We start from the raw sequence: 23409 nt of genomic DNA, 5'->3' as shown, positions 1-23409 counted from the left end.
ACATCCTTCATATTAACCTGGATGGACGTGGAAGACATTATTCTTAGTAAAGCATCACAAGAATGGAGAAGCATGAATCCTATGTACTCAATTTTGATATGAGGACAGTTAATGACAATTAAGGTTATGGGGGGGAAGCAGGAAGAGGGACGGAGGGAGGGGGGTGGGGCCTTGGTGTGTGTCACACTTTATGGGGCAAGACATGATTGCAAGAGGGACTTTACCTAACAACTGCAATCAGTGTAACCTGGCTTATTGTACCCTCAATGAATCTCCAACAATTAAAAAAAAAAAAAAATAAAGAACCACACCTCCAGTTTGATCCTGCAATCCCATTACCCGGCATCTATCCAGGGGAAAAAACCTTTTATTATAAAGACACTTGTACTAGGCTGTTTATCACAGTTCAATTTACAATTGCTAAAATTTGGAAACAACCTAAATGTCCTTCAACCCAGGAATGGATCGGTAAGCTGTGGTATATATCTACCATGGAATATTATTCAGGCATAAAAAATGGAGATTTTCGAGCATTTGTACTAACCTGGATGGAGGAGGAACACATTATTTTTAGTGAAGCATCACAGGAATGGAGAAGTATGAATCCTATGTACTCAATTTTGATTTAAAGACAATTAATGACAATTAATGACACGATGGGGCATGGGGGAAGGGCAGAGCAGACAGAGAAAGAGGGAAAGGGTGAGGGAGAGGAAAAGAAGAAAAAAATAACAAGGAAAGAAAAGAAAATAGTGACTAATTTTCACATAAATTGGTTTTAATTCTGACCAAAGTATATTACTTAAACATTAATTTTTAACTCAACTTGTTACTATGTTGTTTAGGACATTGTATCCTAATTTATAAGTGAAATATGTTTGTAATTTCCCATTTATAATAATATATTCTCTCCAATTTTAATATCAGGTGTACCCAGATCAAGTAGAATGATTTTGAAGTATTTCTTCTTTTTCTATTGTCTACAAAATTTGGCATGGTCTGTTTTTTGAAATCATCTTTTACTTTTATTTATAAATATTAATTGTCTATTTTTTGATACTTAAAGAAAAATAAGAAGTTAACTGATGACTCCATACTGAATCTTAGAGTCAAAGCATTCTATAATAGACATACTCTTATTTGACAATGTGAATGTTCCTTTCTTTGAATTACTATTATTATTATTGCTTAATATTTCAATGTAGCAATTGTCTGATTCCTTTTCTAAATGTATTTATGTTCGTTCATTCTTTATGAGGTTTTTGTGTGTAGTCTTTATCTTAAACATTGTTATTGTTATTAAACTGTAAATCTTTTTAATTTTGTGAAGGCAAAAAAAAATGGAAACCTAATTAAAGCATGTATATGTAAAAATAAAATTTTTTAAAAAAATTATGTGCACAAAGAAACTAAGATACAAGAGATTGACTTAGCTGCTAATCTTTACCTATATAATGTCAACAATAAAATAATGTTTTCACCCATAAGGAAAAATATCTGCATGCTGATTTTCAAATACATATCTTACAACTTGAATTAACTCTTCAACTGAAGACACTCCTGAGAATTCAATCGTCACTGTTTAAAACTAATAATATGTCTCTTTGAGTACCACGATAGAACATTGTATTTATTATCAAATATGCATATGGTTTCAAAATAAATAGTTGCTTTTAAAAAGAAAAAAATCTTTATTTAACATTTAACATACAAAAGTTAGCAAAGTAGGAACAGAGAAATAAAAAAGTTGGAGAAGATATAAAAGACAAATAGGAAAGTTGTAAACATAAATCCAGCCATATCAATAATGACATTAAATAAGAATGGTTAAATGCCCTAATCAAAAGGCTGATACTATCAAACCAGATAAAAAAATCAATATCCAATTATATGTTGTCTATAGTAGGTATATCTATTATAAGACACAAACGGCTTGAATGTAAAAGAATGAAAAAGATAATGCCATCTAGCCATACAGAGCTGGAGTAGCTACTGAAAAATCAGATAAAGTAGACTTAAGAAAAGAAATATCTCTAGAAACAAAGCAGGGCATTTCACAATAATACAAAGGTCAATACATCAGGACAATCCGGCCAGTATGACAATTATTTATATTAATGTATACTGAGCTAACAACAGAGTCTCAAAATTCAAAAATTAAAAACAGAATTGAAAGAAAAAACAATTTATCTATAATAATCAGAGATTTTAATGCCCCATTCTCAACAATTAGTAGAAAAACTAGGCAAAAACCAGCATGAATACAGGTGACATGAACAATACTACAGACCTAACAGACATCCAGAGATGCTCTCCCCAAGGACTGTAGAACACACATTCTTTTCAGAGTATAAGAAACAGTTGACAGGATTATCCATATGCCAGACTATAAGTATCAATAAATAGAAAATTAAATCATACAGAGTGTGTTTTTCCATCATAAGAGTATTACATTAGAAATCACCAACAAAATAAATATAGGCCCTTTTCATCCCATCTCTTGGTTTAACAAAACATGGCTTGCAGTGGCCATGTGATAGGGTAGCTGTCCCTTTCCTGGGAGGGGAGCACCTACTTTCTGAGGTCAGAACGCTGTCCTCACTACTTCCCTTTTCCCCTCCTTAATCAATACCTCCCTGTTTACATTCAGTTAGAACAGTGATTTTCAAGTGCTGCAAGAGGATCATAGGTGTGTCATGAAAAATTTTAAAGATCTTCAATTAAATTATTTTTGAAAAAAGTTCAAAACACAGTAAGTATATTCTTTTTAATTTTTTTTAAATCAACATAATTTAAGTGTGCTGCAGAAATTTAACTATAGGTTCACATGTGCTGTGAGATAAAAAAGGTTGAAAAACACTGAGAAATTGCAAGCCCAAGAAAACAGGTGGCACCTTACCTATTGAGAGATCTTTAATTTGGCTTATTGGTCAGTGTCAGAAACTATAAAGATGGAGGATCTATTTGCATTACCCTAAACACTTCCAGGATGGCTACGATATACACAGATCTAAATGTGTTGGTCTAGCAATACTCAGAAATCAGGGAAGTACAGGGCAGGGGAGGCGTTTACTGAGTTGCAAACTTGGGTCAGGTATTACACAAGGTGTTTTAATGTATGACCCCTTTGATTCAAATTTTAAAAGGTCCAGAAGGATAGTTGAAAAGAGACTTGATGGCTAGCCACCAAAGTTGGCCCTCCTTTCCTCTTGGGTACTTCCCAGGCTTCCTTGCAACTGTGGTCATGTGACTGAGTTGAAGCCAATAAGTGAGCAGAGATCTGTGCTCTCCCAGGGCTGACCCATACAACATCCTCTGCGTGCTCCACCAGCCCTGTGTAAAATAAACGGTACATTAGACTAGATGAAGGTATTTTTTCAAGAGGTGAAGGCATGGATCAAACTTTATTTTCTTCCTAGATGTCTACCCAGGATTTATTGAAAAATCCATTCCCCCTTCCTGCCACTTCATCTTTACCATATTTTAATTTCCTTGTATATTTGTATTTGTTTGTAGACTTTCCTTTTGGTTCCATCTATCTCTCTTGTTTATTCATACATCAAAACCGCAGGGTTTTTTTTCAGATTAATATTAGGGTGCATACAATTGGGTTACATTATTTGCATTTCTTAGGTAAAGTCCAAGTTACAGTTGAGCCCTTCACCCAGGCCCACAGTTTTAACTACTGAAACTTTATGCTATGTTTTATGATCTGATAAATCTAGTCTCCCCCATCCTTTACTTTTTTTTCGAAATTTTCCTATCAATGCTTATTTTTCCATATTGCACTTTAGAGTCCCATGTCTATTTCCACCAAATTGCTATTAAGTTTAAGTATTATTCTAAAATTATAGATTAACTCAAGGGAGAGTTGATATCCTTATAATATAGTGGCTTCCTATCCAAGAACATGGTATGTCTTTCCATTTGTTTAAATCTTCAGTTATGTTCTTCAGGCACATTTAAGTTTCTTAATTTAGTTCTCACACATTTATAGCATTTAGACATATTTTTCCATTAGCTAACAACATTGAAAAATTGAGAGAATTTCTTTTTAAATCTGGATTTCTTTTGCTCCTTGTAAAAAATTAAAAACCCTGCCAACACTGAGCCCGTATTCTGCAAGGCAACAACTGACTGCCCACTTGCCCCTCCAGAGTCCCAGATCACTGTGTGGTTTCTGGCTGTACACTGGCTCACCTCTGGGGTCACTGTCAGCCCCTTGCCCTGGTGTTACTACTTGGATTTGGGATCCTGATTCGGCAACTTCTACGCTCTCACCTGCATTTGTATCGTTTTTAAGTCTGCCGTGTGCATCTTTCCAGATCTGACTACCTCATCAGCCATGGCTGCTTGTGTAGGAGGGTTTTGTCAATGTCCCCGGTGCCTTGTCTCCTGACACCACGCTGTCTCAGCCTCTTTTGGTTTGCATGCCCCCAGTGCTAGCCATGGAGCCTGCCCTGCCCAGACTGCAGAGGCTCTGACTTTTAACACCACTTCTGTGTTGCGCTGCAGGCAGAGGTCGGACTCCCAAGCATCTGCCCCTATGATGCAGAATCTGGAAGTTCAGAGACTTAACAGCCTGCATGGCAAACTCTGATGAATGAGAAAGGAGGGAAGGAGACCATGAATACATTCCTATCATTTCTTCCCTGCTGACAGGACCACTCCAATGAGCAGGGGTTCCAGACAGCTTCTCCACAAGCATCTGGCCCCTTTGTGTGCAAAGGTGCAACCATCTCAGAATGTGCAGCCTGGTATTTGCTTTCCCTCTGTAGTAGCTTCTCAGGGATGCTGGAACAATGCACCACAAGCAGGTTGACTCAAAACAACAGAAATTTATTCTCTCCTGGTTTTGGAGGCGAGAAGTCTAAAATCAAGGTGTCAGGAGGGCCTTGCTCTCCCTGAAGGTTCTAGGGAAGAATCCTTCTTCCTCTTCAAGCTTCTGGTGACTGCTGGCAATCCTTGATTTGTGGCAGCATTGCTCCAATCTCTGCCACTGTCTTCGCGCGGCGCTCCTCCCGGTGTGTCTGTGTGTCCACGTGTCTGTGTGTCTCTCCATCGCTCCTCTCGTAAGGACACCAGGACACCAGGCGTTGGATTTGGGGCCCACCTCAACCCAGTGAGAACTTCCCCTAACTAGTTACATCTGCAAAGACCAAATTTCCACATGAGATAATATTCTGAGGATCAGAATGGACATGGCTTTGGGGGAACACTGTCCAATCCAGTCCTTCCTCCTTCCATGCTTTTTTTCTTTTGCTCTCGCTCCTGTTGCCTTGGGATTGTATCCCCTCCCCATAAAGTGTTAGCATGATGACTTCATCTCAGAGTCTCCTTTCTAGGAAAATGGGTAAGAAAACATCTATATTCCAGAAGAACAGATTTGAATTCCAGGAAGGAAATTCACCCATGGTGTCTTTCTTTTCTTCCACAAACATATATGACACGTTGAGTTTATGGTATGTTCTGTGCAGTCCTGAGAAAACCCACAATAAAAATTTGGGCTAGGTCAGGGTTTTCCAAGTATTTAGACAATGATCTATAAGCTATATATATTTTCTTATAAAAACAGCAGAAAAGGGGGAAGTGGAAGGATGTGGGAAGAGTTGAGATATACAGAAGATGGGTAGAAAAATATGGCAACAGTCTTGTCTTCCCAGTCTTTGGACCATGGTTTAGGGCAAAAACTCAGAGCCGGCTCATGGTCTAGTAAGATTTCCCTGTAACTAGTGAAGGAGAGTGCTCAACACGTGTCAATGAGAGGGCACTGTCAACCTGCTGGGGCCTTTCACTGAAGTGCCACAGGACTCCATCTTACATGTTGTGTGGTTTACATTTCAGTCAATAAAGCTGATGAAAACAGAACAACTGCTTCCCAAATTTTCAGGTGACCTAGATTCAGGAAGGACAGTTAAGACCTTTTAGGAAAGGTAGTGTGCACCCTCACCGTGACAATCTAGATTAAAGGGGCAAGTAGAATGCAGTAGAATTGACTAGGGATACCTGTATTTGGGCCCCTACGCCAACTACAGCCAGCCTTCAAATTACAAATATCTCACTAATGTACAACTTGCACTTATGCACGGAGGCTATTACAGGCGATAGATAAACGTACCTGTTCCAACTTACGTGCAAATTCAACTTAAGGACAAACCTACAGAACGTTTCCCGTTCGTAACCTGGGGACTGCCTATACACAAACATGGTGTATGTTCAGAAAGGAGGCAGCGTGGCGGGTAGCACAGTGAGGCCGTGAGGCCGGCTGAGAGGGTGGGATTGGGTAGCATTAAGAGAGGCACAGTGTCCACATGAGAGCAGGGAGGCGACGATGTGGCATGTGCTGCTCCCCGACTTCTGGAGGGCCCCACTTGGCCTGCCATGGGAAGAAGGGCGGTGGAAAGGGCCTGTTTCTGCAGCTGGAGCTGTCCTGAGGGAGACAGTTTCCTCAGGTTTGAGGTCAGAATTCTGAACCCTTTCCTCTTGGAGAGCTGGTTTTACAGGGTAGAATTAATTAGCTAATTAATTATTTCAACAGATATTAATTGAGCTGCACCCTGGGCTGTTTGTGGGCTAAATGTTGGGGCAACGCAGTGAACGTGACAAACAAGCCAGGTCCCCATGGAGTTGTGGTCCCATGTGGATGGCAACTCCGGAAGAACAGCTGCCATGTGCCGCGACTTTTACAAAGACACGCAGAGTGCTCTGGGGCAGCAAGCGAAGACCCAGGTGCGGGCTCAGTGTGAGCTTCCCGGAGGTCCTAATGAATGGTGTCTCCACATCCATCATTGCTGGCTGGAGGGTGACCCTGTTTTCCTGGGGAAATTATCCTGAATTCCGGTGTACTTTTACACCCAGCCCTGCGATGCAGCCAGAGGCTGAGCGTGGTCATGCCTCTGGTTGTTTGCACGGATGGTACTAGAAGCCATCATCAATTCAAGGGCCTGGGCTAGTCCTAGCTCTGCCACAAATCTCCACGTAATCCCAGGCAAATCTTTTCCCCTTTCTGGGGCTCAGTTTCCTCATCTGTAAAAAGAAGCCCCTTCAACCCAAGGAGGCTATGGAATGCTCTTCTGTGATTTTGGCATTCTGTGTTACACGCCCACATCAGTGTGAGCACCCTCCACACCCATGCTAGAGTCTATTCCCAGGCTCCTGTCCTATGGGCTCCCATACTGCTCACTTTCCTTGACTCAGCCAACCACTTACAGGGTCTGTGGCCCACAGGGCAGGACTCTGCATCTGCTGGCTCCAGGGTCCCTTTGTCCGATGCACAGAGCCCATGGATGGAATGAGCCAACTAACTAAATTCACCCACTCTAAAAAGGTTTACACTGAGTAGCTGAGATGCATATAAGAAGGCTTCCCAACTTCCCAGACCACTGATGCCTTCTGGAACCAACCATGACATACACTCATCGGATCTAGCAACTGGGAGAGTGTGCTGGCCCCAGATTTCTCAGCAAAGCTAAGGACAGCAGAAGCCCATCTGCCTTGTCTCTTCACGATAGGTGTCGGTGAAGGACCTAGTACCCTCCGAACGGAGGGATGGAGGGAGACTGACAGACTTTCTCTTCTTCCTATCCCAGGCAGAGGCAGTGAGATCTTCCATGATGCTCTAATCTCTTGCATTCTAAAAATAAATCTCCAAACGCTCTCTCTCCCTGTTTCTTTGCAGCTACTGCCCTATTTTTCTCTTTCCTTCACAGTCAAACTTCTGTAGAGCTGTGTGCACTAAAAGTTCTCCACTTTTGCAGCCTCCACTCCCTGCCTTGGCTCATCCCACCCGGCTTCCATCCCCACCCACTCAGACTACAGGGGGTCATTCATTTCTCTCTTCCTGCAGCCTGATCCATTGTCATTGCTCTGGATCCCTCCGCTGCGTTTGACTCTATCAGCATCTCCCCTGTTCTGAAACATTTCTTGGTTTCTGTGATGTCATTCTCTGTTGATACTCAGGTCTCCCTGCCCCATTGCTCTTCCATCCTTTTTCACAGCCCCCTTTTCTACAGACCAACGTTTTCAGCCCTGATATATTACATCATTTTGTCATTGTGCCATTTATAGGTTTAGAAGTCATGAGTGTGGAGTCATCCCCACCTCACTGGCAATTAGCACGGGGATTTAGAATGCCCTGTTATGAGTGACTGGGTAGATGGACGAATGGACATATGAATGGACACACTTAGCACCACTCATGAAGTTTTGCCCAGTGGAAGAGGCTGGAGTCTAAGGCCAGAAACGAAGGTGCCAACTCACTCACATGAGAAGTACTCAGGCACTTTCTTAACTAGTGGGAATAAAATTTCCAGAAGGAAGGGGTGGAGCCTGGGAGAGAGAAAGGCATAATTTGAGTAGAATAAGGCTGGTACCACATTGCTAGACCACTGGCTTTTTTCTTTTTCTTTCTTTTTCTTTTTTATAATTTACAATAGTTTCTCTTATACTTAAAATTTGCTAAGAGGATTATTTTAGATGAAATCTCACCTCACACACAAATATACATAAATGGTGACTGTGTGAGCTGATGGATATATTAATTAGCTGGACTGTCTAAAATATACATATATCAAATATACATGGTACAAAATATACATATATCAAAACATCAAGTCATGCACATTAGACGTACATAATTTTTTTGTTTTTTGAGATACGGTCTCTGTTGCCCAGTCTGCTCACCATAACCTTAAACTCCTGAGCTCAAGAGATCCTCCTGCTTCAGCCTCCTGAGTAGCTGAGACTAACAGGTGCACTCCACCATACCCAGATAATTTTTTTGTAGAGAAGAGGTCTCTCTACGTTGCTCAGACTGGTCTCAAACTCCTGGCCTCAAGCAATCCTCCCACCTTGGATTACAGGTGGGAGCCATTGTGCCCAGCCTAGGTATATACAATTTTTATGTCAATGATATCTCAAAGGTGTTAAAGATGTAATCACTGGATCACTGGCTCTTTTCAGAATCTCAGTTTTCTGTCCTGTCTAGTCAACCAGAGTTAAGAAAGAAAAGGGAGAGCTGGACACAAAGAGTACCATCAGGGCAAAGAGGTGGTATGATGAAGAAGGGGGGAGGGAAAGGCTGGCAGAAAGGGGGTGGCTGAGAAAGGGGGAGCAAGGGGTAGGTGACTGCCCGCGAGATGAGGCATGGTCCGGATCGTCTTCACAAACTGTAATTGTGCTGACAACACTGACCAAGCACATGAGGACTGTGGATGTGCCACTCGACAGTTGGGTCACTCTTGACTGTTCTCTCTTTTGCATCCCATGGGAACAGAAACTCTGCTGTCTGGCCTGGTTACAGCCATCTCCTGGACAGAGGTGGTTGTTCTGGCCTCTGGGCTCTTGGCACATTTTCTTACTCCTGGGGCAGCCCTAGCTGCCTGGTGTTACCTGTGTCTCCTTGCCTGAGTTGCCTCTGCAGAATAGGCCCTCCTCATCTCTGTGCCCCTCACTGCTAGCTCATGCGTGGCATGCAATAAGTATTCAATACGATAATTCTTTTCTTTCATGGATAAAGGAATTAATGAATGGAAGGTCACGGGCTCTGCCCTCAAGGCGCTTACAGTTTTCCTGGGGCTGTGAGACGAAACCATATGCCATCGCTGAGAGCAGGTGGCCGGCTGAGTGTAGGACAGACACCCATGATGCATATCTTTTCTGTTTTACTTCCTACCAACCCTTCTAGCACAGAAGCTGGGTCCCGTCACAAAAGGAACCAAGAGCTCAAGAGAGAGGCATTTCTTTACTTAGTAGCCTTTGTTATCACATTTGTCATCTACGATAAGTTTATCGTGAAAAATTCGAGTTGGATAATGAAAATAAACATCACGTAAAGCCACAGTTTTTAATTGTACATGGCATGCTATTCTCTTAGCGTGAACAAAAGAATTTCAATGATCTGTTTATGAGCCTGTTCCGGCTATTTGACAGCAAGTAGGATTCACAGGGTTTTTATTTCTATTTCTAATAGTGATTATGAACCTGCATTCCAGAGCTTCCTACCAAGGGTTCAAATCCTGGCTTTCCCAGGTTTATCATTTATCAATGGTATCTCCAAGTTACTAGCTATGTGGCCTCAGTTCCTTCACTGGTGAATTGGTGAACACTGGCATTATAATAGTACCAATCTATGTGGCTTTTAGAAGAATTAAATGATTAATGCCCAATAAAGGGTCACTATTCTTATCATCATCATCTTTCTGTCTATACTATCCAGCATTACCGCTTTTATCTAATAGGTCTTCAATAAATGTTTGTTAAGTTGAAAACTTGATACAGGAAATATCACTTGTATTTATACTTGAAAATGATTATCATGCTGTTAAACATAGATTCTGTAAATTTCACAATACAACACAAAGACAAGAAAAACGAGGTTAGTTGTCAAGGAACTGAGAATATATGTTATTGCTCTGACGAGAATGCAAACAAACAAGACTGGTGATGCCAGCATCTGAAACGTATCCCAGGAAGAGCTGTGATTGCAGATGGCTGGCTGGGGAGTGCTGAGACTGCACTGTACTGCGGGCGCTTGGGTGGCCGCTGTGTTCCTGTACCTGTGACTTCCAGTGTGTGCTCCTGGAAGTCAGTGGGGAAGATCTTCTAGGACTAGAACCTGGAGTGGGGGTGGGGGACTCCTAGAGGGGTGACATTAAGCATTAAGGGCTTGGTACTTCAGGGGGCAAGAAAAGCAGGCACCTGTAGTCCCAGCTACTCAGGAGGCTGAGATAAGAAGATTGCTTGAGCTCAAGAGTTTGATGTTGTAAGCCCTTAGGATGCCTGTGCATGCCTTGGTGGTGAAGGCCATGAGGGTCGCATGGTCCCCAGGAGTAACCACCCCCCCACAGACCAGCCAATTTTGTCTCCTTTCTTAGAAGCAGAATCAGTGTATTTTTACTCCCCACTGCACCTGTAACATGGCTATTCCCTTCTTAGGGTCCTCATTTCTGTCTTTTGGCCTCACCTGACAGATACTCCAATGTGTCCCCGTGCAAATTCCAGAGAGGAAAATGTGACCGACAGGTCCCTTACCCTGATTTCAGTACACTCTGGCCTCTGGCTGCATTTAGAGCAGGAGTCCTCCAGCCCCCTTCTCTGAGGCCCTCTAACAATTAACAGGGTGAGTTCCTGGCTCGTGGGGGCAGGGTTCCTGCCAGGGATGCTATGCAGGCTGTCCGGACTGATGTCCTGATGTCTGGTGGAATGAGCGTTGTCAGCTGGGCGGCTATCCAGAGGAAGTCGAGTGTGGTATGCAAAAGGTTCCGGTGTGAGGGTACTGCTCTTTCTCCACCCCCAGGGATCTCCTGGCCGTCCCAGGGAAAACACTTCACTGTTCTAAGTGTCCTTCTCTCCCATTGCCCCCACCCCCCACCTCTGCTGGACCTCTGCTGCCGGGCCTCCCTGTCTATCTCCCTCTAGAATTTTGGCTGAGGTTTCCAGCTGTGGGGCCTATGGTCCCTGGGTCCCCAAGCCTACCCAAGGCTAGCCCTCTCATGGGTCTGCAGTGGGCTTTCCCACCCCAGGACTTGTGGCACCTCAGCCCTCTTCAAGGACACAGAGCATGAAGGGGCTTCAGGGTGGGGGGCGGATTCCAGGGCAGGGCATATGAGGGATGTGCTATCAGCAGCCTCCTTCTAGGGGAGTAAGACCCTGGCAGGAGTCACTCAACAGGGCAGGGAGTCATTATCATCCTTGCAGGCCCTGGGAAGCATCTGCTTATGACTCAGGCTGTTTCTTCACTCTCTCCCTCCCCACAAAACACACACACACACACACACACACACACACACACAGAGTACGATCACACCTTCCCTCCCACATTAAAAAAATAGAAAAAATATCATGAAATATTTTCACTTTAATTGTCACAGGGAGAGCGCAGCCTGCTGGTTTGCCTGCCTGCCTGATAATTGGTCTGCAGTTTTCTCCCAGCTCCTCATCAGCACGTTTCTGGGTGTGGGGCCAGATTGTGGGGGAAGCGATTGAAATAAGTGTGCCCTGCCTGCTGCAGTACAAGAGGCATTTGATTACTTACACCCTAATTTTAAGAGGCAGTATGTGTGACTGAGGTTGTCTTTGTCAGCTGGGTCTCCTGGGCAGGGCCCGCTCCTTTGATCTTAGAGTCCTCACAGTGGGGAGACTCTGCGTGATACAGCATATCTGGACCCTGAGGGGCCCTTGCTTCACCACGACCCCTAAGGCTGTCAGTTGAGAGGTGAACCAGGAAGTGAGCCTTCCTACCCTGACAAAAGATCTGGGGCCAGGCAAAAAGAGTTGTCCCTGGCTGCCTTCCATACACACTTTTGGATCACTGTACTGCCTTAATTTCCTTTTCAGGGTCATTGTTTCTATTTTTTGAAACATAAAGTCCAAAGTTCATTTATTCATCAAACATTTATTTTGTACAGAGTGTGTGCCAGGCACTAAGCAAGGTGGGAGGGACAGAGATGATCAAGGTACTGTCCCGCCCTCCCAAGCTCACGGTCAAGTGGAGAAAGAGGTCAAGATGACTAGCCATCGCCACATGGATGATGGGGCTAGAATGGAGATTGAGGGGTGCTCCGGAAGCACCAGGGAAGGGCATCACCTCAGCTGCACGTTGTGAAGGTCCCAGAAGGCTTCCCAGCTGAAATTCCACAGGTTGAGCTGTAAAGAACTGGTAAAGGCTGACATGCAGACCACAGTCTTTGAAAACACTTGGCATAGGAGGCCTAATGCCAGGCAGACCTGCTTGCTAGGACCCTACAGAAATGCCGGAGATCCAGGGAGCTGAGAGCAGTGGGCCCCATAGAAAAAGACAAGTGCAAAATCAAAATGAGTAAATGGTCCATTAAATGCCTACAAAACGTGCTATTATGTCAACCAGTCAACTGCATCTCCACTCAACTCTTCCACGCTTATAAATAAAATATATTTGATGTGGCATGTGGGTAAATTGAATGGGTTTGATATGGTTAGGGGTGAGGCCTCTACAAGAGTGCCTGAGGCCTAGGAAAATTCTAAGCAGGCCCTTCTGGGGGTAGAACAGAGAAGGAGGAGAATTGCAGATGCGGGTGCAGCCTGAGCAGAGTTGGGGAACAACGGCAGAGATTGGACCCACAGGAGCTGTAGGCGCCGAGGGGCAGGTGTGGGCCTGCTGATCTGCAAAGGGCCAGCCAGGGTCCCTGTGACAGCCCTGCCTGTCGCCACCCACGCACCAACATTTCCTGCCGCCTCCAACCTGGGCCTCCACGCAGAGGAGACAAATACCAGGGGCTTACAAACCAGTGAGGGCAAAGCCCTGGGGCCCCGTCTCACCGCCACCTGCACCCTGCACCCCTCTGTGGCCACCACCAGGCGCCACTGAAGATAACCACGTATCCCACAATTCACCGAGGTTTGTTTTCCCCTCCAACTCCAGATGGCCTATCTGGGGACAGCAGAGGCCCTTGGGTGCGGGCTGTTGCCGTTTTTGATGAGCTGTGCACATATGGATACACAAACATCTGGAGCGGCCATGTGCTGCTCCGGGCAGGCCAGCCCCGGCCAGCCAATCAGGGGCCCTGGGGCGCGGGGAGGCTGCGCCGCCCAACCAGTGAGCGCGGATAAATTATTCATGATCAAGTTATTTGTGGTGCGAGGGGTCCATCAGCTACTTTGATTAAAAATCCAATGAGTAATGAATATGCAAACGCCAGCGACTGCTCCGAGCAACAGATTTGTCAAATTGTCTATACTTCACCGAGATAAAGGAAAATCTCCTGGGGTCCCAAAATTGAAAAACCACACCGTCAAATCACAGCATTATCTTAATTATGAAATCTCCTTGGCCGTGCAAATACCCTGCATGAAGCTGAGCAGGGCGACAGGAAAAATCGAGAGAGAAAGATATATTTGTCTTCCAGACCCAGGGCCTGGCTAGTGAGAAACAGCCTAGTACGGAGGAGAAGCGATTTTAATTCACATGGTGACTCCACAGCCATTTAATTATTTTAATTAGGCTTAATTAGTGGTAAATTTACAATGATATGCTTGATACCTGGCATTAAATCTTTCATGCATAAATGTTTTGTTAAAATGAGAGAAAGGCAAGTGGCATTTCGCCAGCAATTACTGTTGAATGTTCTAATGAAGGATTAGGCTTTGCTGTGATTCATGAAGACAGGCGGGCACCAAACTTGTTTGTGAGGCACCCGGCACGCCATAACTCATGTGCTCCCACCCGCGCCATCGACGTCCTTGTCGCTTCAGGGAGCACCTGCTTTGGGCCGAGGGTGGGGAGGCTTTGGGGTCCTGGCTCAGAGCCCTGAGGCCCTCTGTGTGTGAGGGGGTTGGAGGGGTTCCAATTAGCCTCCAGGGGTGGCTTTATCTGTGGTGCATCAAAAGCAGCAGTGATGGGGTCAGTTGTCACACAGCAGGGTGGTTGCCTGGCTGTGGCCCTGGCTGGTTTGTGAGCACCTGGTATTTTCCTGTGCACCCTCCATGCCTGGCCTGAGCTGGGCACACAGTGGACGTGCATGATGAGGTGGCTGATGGGTGGTCCATCTTCAGTGGACCAGAAGTTGTCCTAGGTATTGCTAAGCCTTGGTGCGGCCCAGCCTAGGACTAACTACTAATGGGCCCCAAAGAGGCCTTACTCTGAGCTGCAACGGGTTGCTGCTTGTGCTGAGTTTGGAGATCCTGGCAAGATATCCAGCCAACCTTGTTCTGTCCCAGAGTCCAGTGTCTGTCCTGCTTATCACAACCTGAGGTTCCTTTACCAGGGAACAGGGACTTTACCCACTCTCGGTGAGGAGTAAGCTGCCCCCTACTCTTCAAAGAAGAAACACAACAACTCACACCTGGGCCAAGATGGCAGTGGACAGAGAGGAGGGAGCAAGGACAGAGAACCAAGCCTGCCACATAACCCTGCAACACTCTAAACTTGGGCTGGCCCTGGCCCTGGCCACATGGGGTTCTAACCTTGCAGGAAGTCAGAAGACCCAAGAGGGGACCCTTGCGGGTCCTGTTTCCCTTCAGAACCCGTGGCTCTCTCACTGTTGCCACCACCCGACTCAGGAAGAGGAAGCTGTGGCTAGCCTGCTGCTGGTGCTGTCTGCAGCCTGCCTCTGCTTCCCTCCTCTCTCTGTCAGCACTTGATCCCTGGTCACCTCCCTCTCTGGCCTTCTCCACACTCTGCCCCCTTCTCATTAGCTCACCCTCCTCTTAATTCAGTGCTAATGCCTTTGGCCTTGACTTAACCATTTCCCTAGAGAATCCTGATGTTACGTTTCTTAAGCTCATTTTGAATCTCTAGTCTACATTTCTTAGTTTTGGCCTTTAAATGGTCTTTTAGAATTTTCTATTTCAGTTTTCTTTCCCTTTACGTGACTATTAATACATGTCAGGAGATATTTTTTGTATACAATTAGTTTTTTTGTTTTTTAAATTTCATTCATTCACATGAACATTTATGCAGCCAAGTGGGTGGTTCTCCAAAATAGTCACCACTTACATCCGCTGGAATGAAAGTATGATGAGGGCAAGGACCTCAGTGGTCTCACTTCCTATTTAGCCCTAGTCTAAGTAGATTTCACTGGTATTTCACTGGTACACACATAGGGTACGCAGAGAATCCTTACTCAATCAATGAATAATTAGATCCTGCTCAGCTTGTATAATCACTTCTCCATGGCAAAAGGTATTCAGGGTTTCATCTTTGAATGTGAGAATCTATTTCCCCTCCTGCTATAGCTCTGGGACACAATATATATTTGTTGGTAGAAAAAGTTACATGCATATATAATTCTATTTATTCCAGCAGGACAGTTATTGACACCTCAAGATAATGCACCATATTTGTCCAGAGGTTTTCTTTCTTCCTGAAACAATCACACACACCCCAGGATATATTGTGTTCCTCTTTGAGAAATAATGATTTGGGGACTGATCAGACTGGATCATTCTGGGGACAGAATATGGGGACCTTGCCAACCTGTCCAAGGCTAGAGGCTATAGAAAAAAGAGAGCAATTTTTGAAGAGGAGAGTCTATGTGATTTTATTGAGATGACCATATGGCTTTTCTCCTTAATTCCGTTGAGGTGCTATATCACATTTATTGATTTGCATATGTTGAACTCTCCTTGCATTCCAGGGATAAATCTCTCTTAATCACAGTGTATGATCCTTTCAATGTATTCTTGAATTCAGTTTGCTAGTATTTTATTGAGGATTATTCTGGATTTACCAGAAATATTGGCTTGTCATTTTCATCTCTTGTAGTTTTGTTGTCTGGTTATGGTATTAGGATAATATTAGCCTCATGAAATGAGTTTGGAATTATTTCATTTTCCTCAATTTTTTTGAAAGAATTTGAAATAGATGGGTGGCAATTTTTTAAAAGATGTTTAGGAGAATTTACCAGTGAAACCATCTGATCCTGGGATTTTCTTTGTTGGAAGATTTTAAATTAGTAGTTTAATCTCTTAACTATTGATTTGTCTGTTCAGATTTTCTGTTTCTTCATGGTTCAGTCTTGGTAGGTTGTGTATTTCTAGAATTTGTCCTTTACTTCTAGGTTAAACAGTTGGCATATAATTTCTCATAGTAGTTTCTTATTATCCTTTGTGTATCTGTACTATCAGTTGTAATGTCTTTTGCTTATTTTATTTATTTGAGGCTATTTCCTTTTGTTCTTAGTTTTCCTAAAGGTTTGTCAATTTTGTTTATCTCTTCAAAATACCAACTCTTAGTTTTGTTGATCTTTTCTATTGTTTTCCAATCTCTGTTTTATTTATTTCTACTTTAATATTTGTGATTTCCTTACTACTTCTAACTTATGCTTAGTTTGTTCTTTTTTTCTCCTAGTTTTTTGATGTATTAAGTTAGGTTATTTATTTGAGATCTTTCTTTTTTGTCATTATAAACTTCCTCTTAGAATTGATTTTGTCACATCCTTTAAGTTTTGGTATGTTGTGTTTTCATTTTCATTTGTCTCAAAATATTTTTTAATTTTTATTTTGATTTTTTCTTCGACCTATCAGTTGTTTAGAGTTGTGTTGCTTAATTTTCACATACACCTATTTATGAGTTTTCCAATTTTTTTTCTGTTTTGATTTCCATTTTTATAACTTTGTTTGGAAAAAATATTTGATAGGATTTTATTCTTCTTAACTTTGTTAAGATTTGTTTTGTTGCCTAACATATGATCTATCCTGGAAAATAGGATAGTGTGTACTTGAGAAGAAAGTGCAGGCTGCTTCTGTTGAATGAAATGTTCTATATATGTTGGTTAGGTCCACTTAGTATATGGTCTTGTTCAATTCCATTGTTTTTTTTTTATTGATTTTTCTGCCTGGATGGACTATCCATTGCTTGAAGTGTTATTTGAAGTCCCCTATTATTGTTGTATTGTTTTCCTTTTCTCCATTCAGTTCTGCTATTATTTACTTGATATGTTTAGGTGCTCTAACATTGGGTGCATATATATTTACAGTTATTTTTATCTTTTTGATGAATTTACTCCATTATCATTATATAAGGATGTTCTTTGTCTTTTGAGACAGTTTTTAACTTAAAATCTATTTTGTCTGAGTGGACCACCCCTGCTCCTCTTTGGTTACCATTTGCATAATGTATCTTTTTTTGTCCCCTCACTTGCAGCATATGTGTGTCCTTAAAGCTAAAGTGAATCTTGTATAGGCAACATATAATTGGAGCTTTTAAAAAATGTGTGCCTTCAGCCATTCTGTGATTGCACTGGAGAAATTAATCCATTTACATTTAAAATAATTATTTCTATGTAAAGATTTACTATTGCCATTTTGTTAAATGTTTCTATTTGTTTTATAATTCCTTTGTTCCTTTCCTGCTGTCTTCTTTTGAGATTTGATGGGTTGTTTTTTGGAGTATTATGCTTTGATTCTTTTCTCTTTTTATTTTTGTGTATCTACTACAGATTTTATTTTTCTGTGAGTACCATAAGGCTTACATAATATATCTTATAGTTATAACAGTGTATTTTAGACTGGTAACAAAGTAATTCTGATTACATAAAAAATACTATACATTTGTCCTTTTACACACATTTTATATTATTGGTGTCACCACTTATACCTTTTTATATTTCATCCATTAACAAATTATTGTATCTATGGGTATTAATGCTTTTGTATTTTAACTTTTATACTAGAGTTTAAAATGATTTATGTGCCACTGTCACAGTATTAGAGTATTCTCAGTTATGCTACCTTTACCAGGGAATTTTATACTGTTATATATTTTTATGCTGCTAATCAGGATACTTTAATTTCAACTTGAAAAACTCCCTTTAGCATTTCTTGTAAGGAAGTCAAACAGTCAGATAGTGATGAACTCCCTTAGTTTTTTTTTTAATGGGAAAGTCTTTATCTCTTCTTTATTTCTGAAGGACAGTTTTGTCAGGTATAGTATTCATGGTTGGCAGGTTTTTCTTTTAGCACTTTGAATGCAGCATCCTGTTTTTCCCTGGCCTGTGAGGTTTCTGCTGAGAAATCAACTGATAACCTTATAAAGGTTCCCTCACATGTGGTGGGTTGCTTTTCTCTCGCTGCTTTCCTTGTCACTGATTTTTTTTTTTTTGTATTTTATGTACATATCTTTATGTATGTATGTATGTATTCTTTACCTATTTGTAATTCTTTGGACTTTGTTGATCTGGATGTGCATTTTCCTCTACAGGTTTGGGAAGTTTTCTGTCATTATGTCTTTAAAGAAATTTCTGCTTTTTTCTCTTTCTCTGCTTCCCTCTGGGACTCTTTTTTTTTTTTTTTAATTGTTCTGCTTGATGGTATCCCATGAGTCCTGTAGGATTATTTATTTACTAGACAATTTCAAATAATCTGTCTTCAAGTCCACTGGTTTTTTCTTCTGTTTGAGCAAGTCTGCTATTAAAGCTCTTTTTTTTTTTTTCAAGTTTCAGTTCAGTCTTATATTCTTCAGCCTCAGAATTTCTATTCGTGTCTTTTTTCCCTCTCATGATTTCTGTCTTTTTGTTGAACTTCTCGTTTTCTTTATGTATTATTTTTCTGACTTCATTTCATTGTACAGGTGTGTTCTCTTATAGATCATGGCTTCTTTTTTTTTGGCCGGGGCTGGGCTTGAACCCGCCACCTCCGGCATATGGGACCGGCGCCCTACCCGTTGAGCCACAGGCGCCGCCCAGATCATGGCTTCTTTAAGGCAATTATTTTGAACTTTTTGTCAGGAAATTCATAGATCTCTATTTCTTTGGGATCGTCCATGGAACTTATTCTATTTTTTCAGTGATATAATTTTCTATTGATTTTTCATGTTCTTTATTGGCTTGTGTTGCTATCTTTGCATTTGAAGAAACAGTCACCTACTGCATTCCTTGCTGGCTTTGAGAGAGAAAGAACTTTGCCAATCAGCCTAACTAAAAAAAATTTTGGGGGGGTAACCCCTCAAACCTTCTTTATGAATGTACCTGCTTCATTCCTCTTGTTCCCTCTTATGGAAGGAAATCTTAGGATGTGTGCCTTTTCTTGAGTCTACAAAACCAGACAAAGTGCTAAGAGCTCCTGCGTATTTTTCATAGCACAGTGCCTTAAAGTGATCAAGGTTGTATACCAACCACTCCCAATCTCTTTGAGTGTCTGGTTGCTGATATCTGTGTGCTTTTTGCGGAACTTTGCATGCGCCATCTATAGAGGCTTCATCTTCAGGGAGTACATGGTGCCAGCCATGGGGAAGGGGGTACATGGATTTGAAGGGTACATGGAGTTTGTGGAGTATAAATAAGCTAGTTAAGGGGATCTGAAGATTTCTCCCAGGAAGCTAACAAAATGAGTGCTGGGATGCTGAGAAGGCAACATGGACAACACACCATAGCAACCACCGTGGGGCTCATGCATATGACTTCTGGTGGAGGAGTCAACAAACCAGCCAGTAGGATCCAGTCAGTTGTTGAGATTTGCATGCTAGTTATCACAAACTCTCTACTCTTTTCCCCTGCTCCTACCTGCCCCAAATGATTAAGCAAGGTTAGTATTCTCAGTGCTCTGAGTTAGGCAAGACAGAAATGGATCTTCTGAGAAGGGTCCTGCAAAAATATTTTTTGCCTTGGGTCACTTACCTCTTCCCAAAAAGTGGACTGTGGCCAGATACATAGCCTAAAGTTCTGCCTGTTGGGAGGATTTACCCTCACAGCTAAATTTTAGTTGGGCTGTAGTACAACAGATGATGTGCTTTTTCCTTAATGGTGAGAGATGAAAGATACATCATCTAGTCCTTTACTTTGGAGGGAATATCCCAGACCACTGCTATGGCAGATTTCAGAACCATTCTAAGTTTTATCACCCAACCTCTGGAGTCTCTAAAATTCTTGCTCACCCAATCTGATTAGCATCATGTCATCAATAAGGTGAGCCAAAGTCATGTTCTATGGAATGTCCAGAGGTCCAGGTAAAGGGCCTAATAAGAATCCTGAAGGAAGGGAGAGTGGAACACAGCTGAAGGTATAATTACTAAAAAGGCAATGGTCCTCATCTCATTCGATCTCTTCTGTGGTTCAGACAATATCCCTGTTTTTGTACATTAAAACATAAATACAAAAGAAAAAAAAAAAAGAATCCTGAAGGATTATGGGAAAGAAGGTTACTGAAGCAGGGCTAGGAAACAGTGGAGTGGCTGCTATGGTGTGTTGCCCAGGCACTCATTTCTCTAGCTTGCTGGGAATACTGGTGGCTTTCAGCTCAAGTCTCTCTGTGGGAGTTTCTTTTAGCTAAAGGGATACTTCTTGCTAAAATCACTTCTCTCTCTGAGAGAGCCTACTTCTGATGTTTGGTCTATGAAGGTGCATAAAGTCCCAGTCTTCTTGCCACAGGCAAGGTAATTCTGTAGGATTATTCTATCTCTAGAACTCCCCATGGGATGTACTAAGGAGTCTCTCTCCTCTTTCTCCCCAACCCTGCCTCCCTCACTCCACACCCAGACACTGATCCTATGGTTACTCCCAAAGAGCTTCCTGCAGACAAAACTCAGAGTCTATTTCCCAGGAGCAGGACTAGTAAAGTTCGTAACAGAAAAAAAATTATACCATGAAGTTCCTCCTCTCTCAGTGCAAATAAGCAATGATTCCTCCCCTACTCAGCAGAAAAGAGCTTCACTCTGAAGAGACTAAACAGGAGAGGGGAAAAGCAGGTGCCATGGAAGGTGGGATTAAGAACAAGTATAAAATCAGTGTAACCTGGCTTATTGTACCCTCAATGAATCCCCAACAATAAAAAAAAAAAAAAAGAACAAGTATAAATAATAAAGTTGGGACTCATTCTGCCACTTGTTTCCCAGAATGCTGGTGGCAGCCTTAGGGCTACTTTTTCCTTGCTTTTTTCCGTGTTGTAGAAGATTGGAGGTTTTAAAAAATTTTCCCCTGGGAAAACCAACAGGTCCAAGAGATAATTCTTACAGATACTGAAAGGTGGGAATACCCAAGGAAATTGTGGATTTCTATCTCATTATCCTATGGAGAAACCACCCACTCAGTAACTGAGAGCTTCCAAATGCCTTTTAACATCTTATAAGTAAATACAAAAGTAAAGACAAGGATTATCAGATTTTTGAGGACAACCTCTAACATGAAAGGCAGATGCCAGCATGAACCAATGGAAAATAAACTCAAGGAAGGGAAAAACAGTGTAGAGAATAAATGAACACTTCAAATAAAAAGGTTAGATCTCAGAGGAATAAGCAAAGACACAGCATCTATGCAACAAAAACAGGATGCTATATAAAAGGAGCAGTCATATTAAAACTATCATATCAGAAATAAAAACCGTGATGTAACTACATTGCAATGTGCAGAGGAGGGAAAGAGGGAAGTATGTGTGAAAGTGTTTATGAGTGTGTATGTGTGTGTAAATGTGCGTAAATGGGGCGTAAAAAATTAAATTCTTGTCTTCCATCGAAGGAAGATTACATCATTTTTTAAATCAAGAACTGGAAAGTAAATATTTTACTGAGAAATATGAAGATAAATACAAGACGATATAGCTTAAAAATAGAATGTGATCATGTCTAGATTTTGGAAAATCAGGTCTGAGGAATGCATTAGGCAGGGGCCTGCTATTTTTCACTAAAAGCCTTGTGCAACTATTTGACAGTTGAAATTATAATACATGTATTACCCTGTTAAAATGAAAATTAAATTTAAAGAAAATAATTATAGGGGGTTTGAAATCTGAAAAACTTGGACTAAAGTCTATGCTCTACCATCTCCTTGGGTAAACTTAGGTAAGTGCCTCGGTTTCCCAATTTATAAAATAAATGTCAGACCATTGCTCTTTCAGGTTGTTAAAAGAATTCTGCCAGATAATAAAAATAGGAGCAGGTTTTCACCTGGAAAGACTCTGTACCAATGAAGCTGCCATGGTCATGAACATTTTACCCACTGCTGGGTTTGGCCAACAAATTAGGCTGTGGTGGTTGTGCTTTTTCCATGGCAGTGCTCAAAAAGGCACATCCCTTTTGGTTGTAAAGGCTTTAAATGTCTCCTTCCGAGACAGATTGTCTCATCAGAAATACCAACATATCTGGATGATTTGCAAACCAGCCACCAGCTAAATTTACTGCCTCCTAAAATAGTTTTGGGATATCTCTAGGATAGGTCCAGCCCCAAACACATTCATAAAGGCAGCCAAGACTGTCTTTGGCACACCCACTCCCTCCTGGCTTGCAGTGTCTCCTGCTCTCTAGTCCCCACCCCAGATACCCAAATCCCCTATCCCAAGCCTCCTTCCCCCAACAAGTTCTCCCTCTGCAGGCCAGACCTGCTCCCAGGGAGCGGCTGAGAACCTCACCACACCATGGGGAGGTACGGAACCAAGAGTAGTTCATGTCAAACAACTCCTTCCCCAGGAGAATGTGCATTTGAACCTGGAATAAAGTATTACACTAAAAAGGAAAAGTTTTAATGGTGAATTAATGCAGAAACTAGACAGTCAAGAAGTATATTTTGGGAAGTGACGACATCTTCACCCTTCTAAAATTATATCCCGCACACGAATAGCGTTGGAATATCTATTTCCACATAGAGGCAGCCATCTGACAGCCCCTGTTCTGAAGCCCCAGACAGGGCCTGTGTGCTTCAAGTTACTAGAATTCTAGTACTTCATGGAGAGTCCGTGGAGAGAATCTTATCACACTGGCTACTCGATCCAAGAAGCCCCTTCTGGGTGTCCTTTGCCGTACAGACACTCACCCTCTGTGCCAATGAGGACCTCTTTCCCTCACCATCTAATCTTGTGATAGGTGGTCCTTATTATTTTGGAAAAGACTTCCTTTTACCACATTGAATTCTGTCTTCCCCGAATTTTAACTCATTGATCCTATTTCTATACTCAGAAACAAAATAGAACACCAGGTTGAACCTCTTTCTCAGAAATGGCCTTTTGTTT

Source organism: Nycticebus coucang, chromosome 6 (genome assembly GCF_027406575.1).
Source record: "Nycticebus coucang isolate mNycCou1 chromosome 6, mNycCou1.pri, whole genome shotgun sequence".
NCBI lineage: Eukaryota > Metazoa > Chordata > Mammalia > Primates > Lorisidae > Nycticebus > Nycticebus coucang.
Note: the sequence above shows the minus strand (reverse complement) of the source record.